General features: G+C 35.4%; 1 long non-coding RNA gene across 1 annotated transcript; it reads left to right on the top strand.

Moving 5' to 3' along the window:
* The first annotated feature begins 5645 nt into the window (after window positions 1–5645).
* Window positions 5646–7439, top strand: LOC109174687. The gene is made up of 3 exons (XR_002053148.1): window positions 5646–5734; window positions 6066–6140; window positions 7358–7439. It is a non-coding gene; the product is annotated as an uncharacterized LOC109174687 (long non-coding RNA).
* Window positions 7440–10258: the final 2819 nt, after the last annotated feature.

Below are 10258 nucleotides of genomic sequence, written 5' to 3'. Positions count from 1 at the left end.
CTAGAATTGCTCGACCTTCAAGAAGGCTAGAATCTGCATTCCCACTCATGAACATAGGGAACGTACTTTCAACTATAGTGGTGATCGGGTCTCCATCGACGGCAGTAACCTATCATGCGGTATCACTATCTCAGTGTTACCATCACTGTGACCGTCGATAATTCCATCACCTATACTTGCGATCCAATTTGCAAATTCCTCAAGTTGTTTGATGTCTACACCCGGATCAACTCTATTTAAACGAAGGTTTTTTGTTAATCGTAACACTTTACAACTGTCCCACAAGTACGATGAATTGATGGCTGCAGATACGATATCTTGTCTTGTACTTTAGGGATAACTGGCAATATTTGACGAAAGTCGCCTCCAAGCACAACTGTTTTCCCACCAAATGTCTGCATAGCACTATTGGGATTTTCAAATCTTAGAAGATCTCTCATAGTCCTATCTAATGCTTCAAAACAGTGTTTGTGCATCATAGGTGTTTCATCCCATATTATCAATTTGCTTCGAATGATCAACTCAGCTAAATGGCTGCCTTGTTTGATATTACAGGTTGAGTCTTCATTTACTGCAATAGGTATTGCAAATCTTGAATGAGCCGTCCTACCTCCGGTAGCAATAATGACGCTATTGCCACTCGATGCCACATTGATAACTATATCGCCTTTCGCTCCCAATGCAGCAGATAACGTCTTCCACAAAAATGTTTTACCAGTACCCCCATACCCATAAACAAAGAACAACCCACCTTTGTTTTTCATCACGTCCTGAATAATGGTCTCAAAAATTTCCCTTTGTTCATCAGTTAGAGTTTTTGACATTTCTTCGCTCTCAAGCTTAAGTGTTGTGCGATCGTAGTTCAATTCTTCAAACAATAAAACATTTTCGACCAGTCTTGAGCCATCCAGGTTTGGTGTTGGCATCGGTGGAGAGTCTATAAGAGACTTGTTGTGTACCATTAGCAATTTTTCCAGCTCCATTAGCCCAAAATTTTGTTTTTCAACTTCTGTTAGAACCAAATCTGTGCATAGTAAACAGGAAAAATATAGTACCTATACACGTGTACATACATATACACAAATTATAAATGAATAAATGAATATATATATATATATATATATATATATATATATATATATATATATATATATTTATGAGAATCATTTTAATACCTGGATTCGTGAGTCGTTTCCTTTGTTGGAATTCAGCGTGTTCAGACAGGTAATGCCAAACCTCATTCCATACATATTCTGGTCTGGATATGGAATTTGACATCAACAATATAATAAATAACTTTCTCATCGCATGACCAGATCACCAGTGACTTGCTTCCTCAAATGCATCAATATACTCCCTATCATCATCTAATAACCCTCGTGCGTAGCATGCATCCCTGAAGGATATGTATTCCACTCCATTAAATGTCATAATATCTTTAAAACTTGCCGGTCCACGCACAATATTTAGAAGACACCTAAGATAGTATATTTCACCACTACCAGGTAGGACAAAGAATATGCGGCCAATGGAAAACCCCTTTTCTCTTGGATGCCACTCACGAACATCTTTTTTCCAAACAAACTTATTGGGCATTTCAATGTATGTTAGCTGACGTGCATCTTCATATTTCTTGTTTGCTTCAAACCATCTATTAAACATACTCTGGCCCACTGTTTCTCGACCCAGTACATTGCCAATGCTGTCGTCATCAGCGAATACAATAGACTGACAATTTGGGAGGTGGAAGCTTAATCTCTCAACGCCAGGAGTTCTGTACTGAACATCAAAACTAAGCAGCCTCCAGGCCGCTTCGCAGGCCAAAACATACCTGCAATCGTAGTACATGTTTATTTCATCCATGATCTCATCACCATTTTCATCTGTAGTACTCTTATAGAATTCAGCTGTTACGCGGTCATTCCCCTTATTAACGTACTTGAATAACTACTTTATTGATCTAGATTGGTTGCCACCATTCCACGTTGATGTGGGCTCTGTATCTTAGAAGTAGGTACCTATTATGAGGTACCACAAACCTGTTGTCTAAATCTATACTGTTCTTCTTAACGGTTTTTCCATCCTCCCGTCGTCTATATACGGGGTACCCTCGTGGTCAAATTGCGATTCATTCGCGAATTTTTTGGGGAAGTGTTTAGAACACTTCCCATTAACCATGCAGGGGGAATTCTTTCTTGCCAATCCACATGGTCCATGAACCATGAATTCCTCAACTGCATTGTAGTAATCTATATCTAATGCTCTGTCTGGGATCTCAGCCTTTATAATTGAATCTATGTATGTCGGACTGGACATATCACCTTTATTCTTTAGGAAGATCAAGATATGTGCATGTGGTAACCCACGCTTTTGAAATTCAATTGTGTAAATAACTGCAATGACATATCAATTATAATTATTTTTTGTATTGATATTAATATATATAAAAAACGTATGGGATAAATTATAATTTGACAATATTGGATCATTACCTGATTTCACTGGGCCAAATAGCTCACCATGTTTGAATTCCTTGATTAAACAATCCAATTTCATATTGAATACACGACAAACAATGTCAGGTCGATCTTCAGCATGTAAGTTTCTCTTTGTAATGTATCATTGTGTTTCCGGCCATTTCGGGTTACATGTGAATGTAACGAATAGGTTTGGATAACCAATATGTCGACAGATGGCCATTGAATCCTGATAATTCTGAATCATGTACCTCGCACCACCTGTAAAGCTTGAGGGTAATAGTATTCTTTTTCCTTGAGTGCTGGCTTCAGTCTCTCCTCTAGTCAAGGCATCTGTCAAACCTCCTAATGCTTCACACCTCAATGATGTTTGGTGAGTCCTTATGTATATCAACCTCGCAGATTCTACCATTGTGTATGCATCCACAATAAATTGTTGAAATAATTGCCTAGCATACAAAATAGTAGATAATTCGTTCAATCTCTAATGGATACGGAATGCGAAAAATTCCCTTTGAGATATACGCTTCCTAGCATTCGTGCTACTTGACGTTCTGGTAGCAAACTGTATATCCTCTCTAAACCCATCTTCACCATACGGAAATAAAATCGGGTATTGCAATGGAATGTATGATGGATTTAGTTCATTTATTCGCTGCAAACCACCAGATTTACACTCAACCAAAATATCTCTATTACCCATAGATGGATCCAAATCACCAACAATTAGTGCTGCGACCTCTGACGATGTTGGCAAGTTATAAGTTCTTGCATCTGTATTTCTTTTACCAATCAATCTCATCTTGATCTCAACCCTTGGATTTCTATCAATTTCTGACCTAGCCATACGAAAAGATTTCACCAATACATTATTTTCATCTAAGACATCTCTAATGTCCTCCACCACTTCAACATGCAAATCTTGTCTAGATGTGTTTTCCCTGTATTAAAAAGTTTATAACCCAAACTAAACAAAACACTTGTAAACGAATCTATACAACTGAACACTAAATTGATCTACACTATACCTGACAGAAGCAATGCGATTTTGAATTTCATTTTGTGTGTCGTGAATGTATAATTGTGCAAACTTCGGTTGACTACCATCAGGTGGTAGCAAGCTACCAATACGATGAAAATTCTATCCATGTATCTTGAAAATGGGAGGAGTTGAACCATTGTTGACACTTTTGTCTATTTTCTCACCCATTGATGTAAAGCAAAACATGCTATTATATGATCGTATGTTTTGTAAGAAACAATTTCGTTTCTCACTTGGCGTAAAAAATAGATCATATAATTTCTTTGGAGGAATTGACATCCTAGGTAGTTTGATTTTCCCATTCCCACAACATCCTGAATACTTAGTGGCATGTGTGGTTTTAGACTTGTTGGTTCTTTCCTCGTACCAATAAAAACAGCTGCAGTGCTCACATGTATCAAGTGGATCTCCAAAATCTATGTACTGGACTGAAGTTTAAAACAGTTTGTTACAATTTTAGATACAATAATTTCATTAGAAATTTAGAAATTATAAAAAAATGTAAACTAACCATCATTAACATTTGTTGTGTTTCTCTGCTGGCCACAGACTTCCCCAATTTCTTCGGTAATATAATTGAACATGCTAAGGGATGGCACGTGATCTTCACTATTGTTTTGTAGATACATCCGCATTGAATTACAAATACCACTATCAACACCTAAGGAAGAAATTTTCGAATTAAATGTGCTACTAATGTAGATTTTTTATTATAAGGTAACATATAATAATAATTATTTTTATTTTTCTTAGAGCTATATATATTATTCATACTTACAATTGAGCATGTTTGATGTAGTTGCTTGAAAGTCACTCACTTTATCGAATTCATCATTTAAATCGCGACACCGTGATATTGAGTTAAATCCATTCACCCAACCATTATTAAAATTTCTTTGTTTAAAATGGTCATCCACATCACAATCTAAAAAATGAAAAAGAATTATAAGTATTATGCAAGCTAAAATAAATATATACGGACAAATCCTTGGACAGTTAACTATATAGTGAATACATAGTCATACTTGAACGTGGGGTACTAGTCAACACTGTATGCAAAACCTCAGTCCCTGTACCTAAATTTGTGGCCTTGAGGGTTGACCTCGGAAGATAACCTGTAACTACGTTAAAAATTTGGCATTACATATTTGTTTACTAATTGTATTCCATCTTAAATACACTACAATACTGCGATTACCATTAGTTGGGAGACTAATTTTTTCAGAAGCCATATTGTTTTCTATGCTTGACCTAGCGCAACTGGCTGCAGGAGTGGAGTAGTTATTCTCAATAATTTCATGCCTTTGACCTGTAAAATGAATATTAATATTGAAAAATTATAAAACCATGACATTGAATATAAAGAAATATTTTAAACGTTAACAAACAAACTTAAATTGTAAGTGTGGTAACGGAACTTACTATTATTGATCTGAGCAAGTGGTGTACGTTGTTCCTCTTGATTATGCCTCCTCCAATATGATGTACGGTTTGGTGACACATTACATGTGTCACCTATTGTTGTATTTATTAATGTGCGTTCTATAAAAAAAAAAAAAAACACACACAATATTAGCACGTAGTATACACTAATAAGAATTTAGTAAATTATTATACAGTTTAATGCCTCACCGGAAGAAATTACACTAAAGGGTGTGGATAGTGATGATTGGAATACACTAAATACATGATTTTTGATGCACTATCGACCAAAATACCCCTTGATGCTGTCTTTTTTATCTTAGAACTTGATAAATTTTGATTTTCTGAAAGTCAATAATATATCAGCAAAAAATAGGACTACACATATAATATACTGATTTTAACATTAATATAAATAAGAAGATAAACATAGACTCTAGTTATGTGTATGAATATATAATCAACAATAACTACAACCATACAACATAAAGAAGTATTATTAAGTGGTCAATACAATTTAGCCGCTGAAAAATTGATGATAAATATATATATTTATTTATTTAACCCTTTCAATATACATATTATAATTTATTTTAATTATACGTTGCTCTGTCTCTCTCTAGAATGTTCTTCTCAGCCTTCATTCTTCGACATCTCACTAAATCTCCAAATCTCATTCATGAAAGCTGCAGTAACACTGATTTTTGCAGCGGATGGTGTCGCCGAATTATTCATCGGAGAAGAGCTCTTTCACAGATGAAGGCAACCGGTTGTCTCTCTGACCATCAATGAGGTAACTGTTTGTTTCAACAAATTTTGTTTTGTTTTTTTCTCTTCAAATTTAGTGTAAGATTTGAACATGCATGGTTATATACTGCAAAAAATTACTTCAAAAACATAAGTATCACGGATCTCCAGCCTCTTGTCTTCCGTTTATCTAAAAACTACAATTTTTGAATCTATGTTTATAAATTATATTTTTCAAATTTTAAGATTTCTCTCGAATTTTGAACCGTTTTTCACTAATCAGTTGTTTCCTAGGATCACCGTTGTTGGTCTAAGCTCCGATCTATGTTTGGCAGGTTAGATTGTTAAATTTGTTTGTTCTAACACTGATTTTGCAGGGGCTAGGGTCACTGGATTATTCATGCCCTCCAACAGATGAAGGAGACCGGTTTATTCTCTGACCATTAATTCCGGTAACTATTTGTTTCTACAAATTGTGGGTTTTTTTTATCATAAATCTTCTACTAATTCAGGTCATATTTAATAATGATATATTTAGTGTAAGATTTGAACATGCATGATTATATATTGCAAAACAACTTTTCCAAAAACATAAGTATCGCGTGTCTCGGGTCTTTTGGTTTACTCTATGAACTTTATTTTTATAATTTGAAGCTCTTTTTTCGAAGTTCAGTGTATGAATATGATTTTTTAAATATCAAGCTTTATGTCAGATTTTGCAAAATTATGTTTACTCTATGAATTTTATTTTTCTTGTTCTCCTACGTATTGAATCCAAGAACAAATTACATAAGTGTTCAACAAATTAAAAAAACGTATTTAAAATGGCATTTCAAGTCATATGCATATTAAGATGTGCTTAAATTTACAATGACAAACAAAGTTAACATAGAATTACATTTCTCATTCTCAGCTTGTCTTAATTTGATTCTATATGTATTCTCCCTAATTTTTAACATCTATAGAACCCTAAACAGTGTTTTGCATGTTTTAAAAATGAATACTTGCTAAGTGTTGTTGAAGCATAAACATGATGAAAAACAGATTACTCTTGAGGTAAATGTAAGATAGTTAAAGCTATCTTCTTCAAACAGATTACTCTTGAGGCACATGGAGGATAGTTAATTTTAATTAGTTCCTAACCATATATTTGCTATCCTGCATTTAAATGTAAATTTTCTATCCAGTCTTTTGTTCTTCATCCTTATTCTCAAAGAGCTTTAATTTTTGAATCTATGTTTATTGTATGAACTTTATTTTTCATATATTAAGCTTTCTGTCAGATTATTATTTCATGTATGTATGTGTGGATAATAACTACCCTTGTTCTTCTATGTATTGAATCCAAAAACACAAATTACTTAAGAGTTCAACAAATTTCAAAAACATATTTGAAATGATATTTCAAGTCAGATGCATATTAAGATGTGCTTAAATTTACAATGACAAACAAAGTGATAATAGAATTACCTTTGTCATCCTCAGTTTGCCTCCTCTTTGATCCTATATGTATTTTCCCAGTGAGTTTCTTCATTCTCTATAATTTGCAGAGAACAATTTTTTTGCTACAACTTGCACTAAAGCAGTGATGGATTACTTTTATAGCTGCATATTGTAATTTAATAGTGCGGTGGCTGTAAAGCAGTGATGGATTCATCTATTAATACAGGCGTGGAAGCAACTATTCGTAGACTTCTATTGGAAACCAACAACGTTTTATCGGAAATGATGAATAGCCGCACTGTAATTTAAAATGTGATTCTCACATTTAATAAATAAGTAGATATGTGTATAGATTTGCTTTGTATGTCTTAATATACGTAATCTTTTCTTGGAAAGGCACACCATTATTTCATTTATTAAATTTGAATTCTTGGTATTCCCAACTGGACATGTCCTTTGTAAGTCTGAATATATGTAAACTCTTCTCAGAAAGGCACACCATTTTTTCGTTTATTAAATTTTGAATTCTTTTTTTTTTTGGATTAAATTTGAATTCTTGGGATTCCCAACCTGCCATAATGCAAAAGATGCACCATCATTCTCGCCCAAAACGCAGCGTTTTGCGTGGGCGGGAACTTTTTTCCCAATTTTTATTACCAAAAATGTTTGGCTTTATTATAGTAGAGAGATTATGTGTTTGAGCGGAAAGTTAGAAAGGAAATTTTTGTTTTTAATAAGTATTATTACTCACTAATTGACTGATTATTATTATTTCTTAATTAGTATTACTGATTATTATAGAAAAGGAAACAAAGTAGGATCACAAATATTTTCAAAAAAAAAAAAAGTAGGATCACAAATTGACTGAAAATAGAAAGGAAAATATTACTGTTTATTATTGCTAAATAAGTATCACTAATTATTATTCCTTTTCTATTTAATGATTATTATTATTATTATTCCTTAATAAGTGCTCTGTATTATTATTCATAATTGACTGATTATTATTATTCCTTAATATGTATTACTAATTATTATAGAAAATGAAACAGAAATTACTTAATTAATAAGAATTATTTATTATTATTCCTTTTGAGTAAATACCAGACAAGGTCCATCGAGTTTGGTGGTTTCACCACCTTTAGTCCATAATTTCCGTAATTACCATCCGTGGTCCTCCGAGTTATGAAATGTGACCTGCTACCGTCCTTCCGTTACTTCATTCCATTTCAACCGTCCAAATTGTGGGTATATTTGTCATTTCACTCATTTGTTTCGATTGTCTCTATTTTGAGCTTGAAAATCTAGGATCCGATTTCCGGCATTGTGACGAGGCCGACGCGGAAGATGCTTCAAAGGGTTGTTGGCGTAGTTATTAGACCGAGCCTTACGGCAAATTCAGCTGCTATGAACGAGTTGGTGGCCCTTGAATCGAATAGTACGACGGCAGGAGTGGCGTACACGAGGAATGTTCCTGTTACCACGTCGCTGTCCCCGACTCGAGCCCTACTCATAGTAAGGATCGTTCCTTGGGTGATTTCCGCCCCCTCTTCTGGGACCTGTGCCGCTGTCTCCCCCTAACCTTGGGGCGGAGTGGCCCTGGCAACTTTCAATCTCTGTGGAGGGATCATGGCGCTTTGAACCAAGATAAAGACTTGAGACTCAACAAAAGACTCGACATTATAGAACAATCATAAAGACTAGCTTGCGTCTTAAGAATACGATACAAAGCATAATGGATAACTAAGCTCACAAGTAGCAAATAGAGACAACAAAGGAATTCAAGACAACCAATTAGGCTCTGATACCAACTGTAACACCCCTAAATTATAAAATATTTAAAGCTTATAAAATAAAGGCGAATCTAATATTAAATCCCAAACATAGCATAAACGAAGCATAATAGTCGGGGTGCTATACCACATCTAGGTTTGAGAACCTAGATGCACAGGCTAAACTAACCAAACAATGCATGAACTATAATTAAAATCCATAATACAATTCAAGGCTCACATGCCATCTAACTAATACTAAGCTAAAACCTCGAGTCCATCTAACGCGCTCCGAAGCTACTGATCTGTACCTAGAAAAACATGCGGTGTAACAACCGTCAGCGAATAATGCTGATAACCCACTCTAACGCGTTAAGTACAATATAGGTAGATATAAGAAAATCATTTTGAAACTAGAATACGTATATAACCTACGAGACTCAAATTTAAATCTAAGATCTAGACTCAAGGCACGATAATAGACTCGACAATACAGAACAATCATAAAGACTAGCATGTATCTTGAAAACACAATACAAGGCATAATAGACAGATAAGCATATAAATAGCAACTAGAGACAACAAAGGAATTCAAGACAATCATTCAACAAGCAATCATCAAATCACACAATCCATCTTCCAACCTTATACCAAGTTCCAACCTTATGGCTCCCCTCCGTCTTTATATCAGTTCCAACCTGTACCTCTAGGCCACCCTTATATCACATCCCTTATCCCTCTGGGTAATTACATGCCCCCACCGACAAATCACCTATCATCCACCAACATATCAAGATAGCGCCGCAGTGCCATTCGCATGATCCGTACCTCTAGTACCAATACCAGGGGGTCAGCGCATATAGCCCCGACATGGCAACGCATCACTTATAACCTGACCCATGCTCAACGGCAAGCTAGTCGAAGGTGGGTTTGTGCGTTTAGCACAGTAACCGCTAGGCCTGTACCTTTAGTACAATGACCGTGCACTCGTTGTGCCAACCGCCAACAATTCATTTCCACCAATCACAATCTCATCATCATCAGTTACACCGATCATTGCGCAATGACCACAATACTCGTCATCATTCAATCAATCAACACATAATCAATCAATAGCAATCACGATATAACAACAACGACATGTACTACGCATAAATTCCTAGAACAGTATTCAAAACATCAAACGAGACTCATATACGTCAAACGGGGTGCAACGGCACACAACGGGACACGGGAGAACATCAAATGGGGAAAAACACCCCACCACACACCCACATTCCAGCGGGTAGGTGGTGGGTGGAAGACCACCCGCCGCCGAGCAGCCATGATTCCAGCGGCATGCCCGCCGGCTACCC

This window comes from Ipomoea nil, unplaced genomic scaffold (assembly GCF_001879475.1).
Source record: "Ipomoea nil cultivar Tokyo-kokei standard unplaced genomic scaffold, Asagao_1.1 scaffold0645, whole genome shotgun sequence".
Classification (NCBI taxonomy): domain Eukaryota; kingdom Viridiplantae; phylum Streptophyta; class Magnoliopsida; order Solanales; family Convolvulaceae; genus Ipomoea; species Ipomoea nil.
The sequence above is the reverse complement of the archived record's forward strand: the minus strand, read 5'-3'. Positions and strand labels throughout refer to the sequence as shown.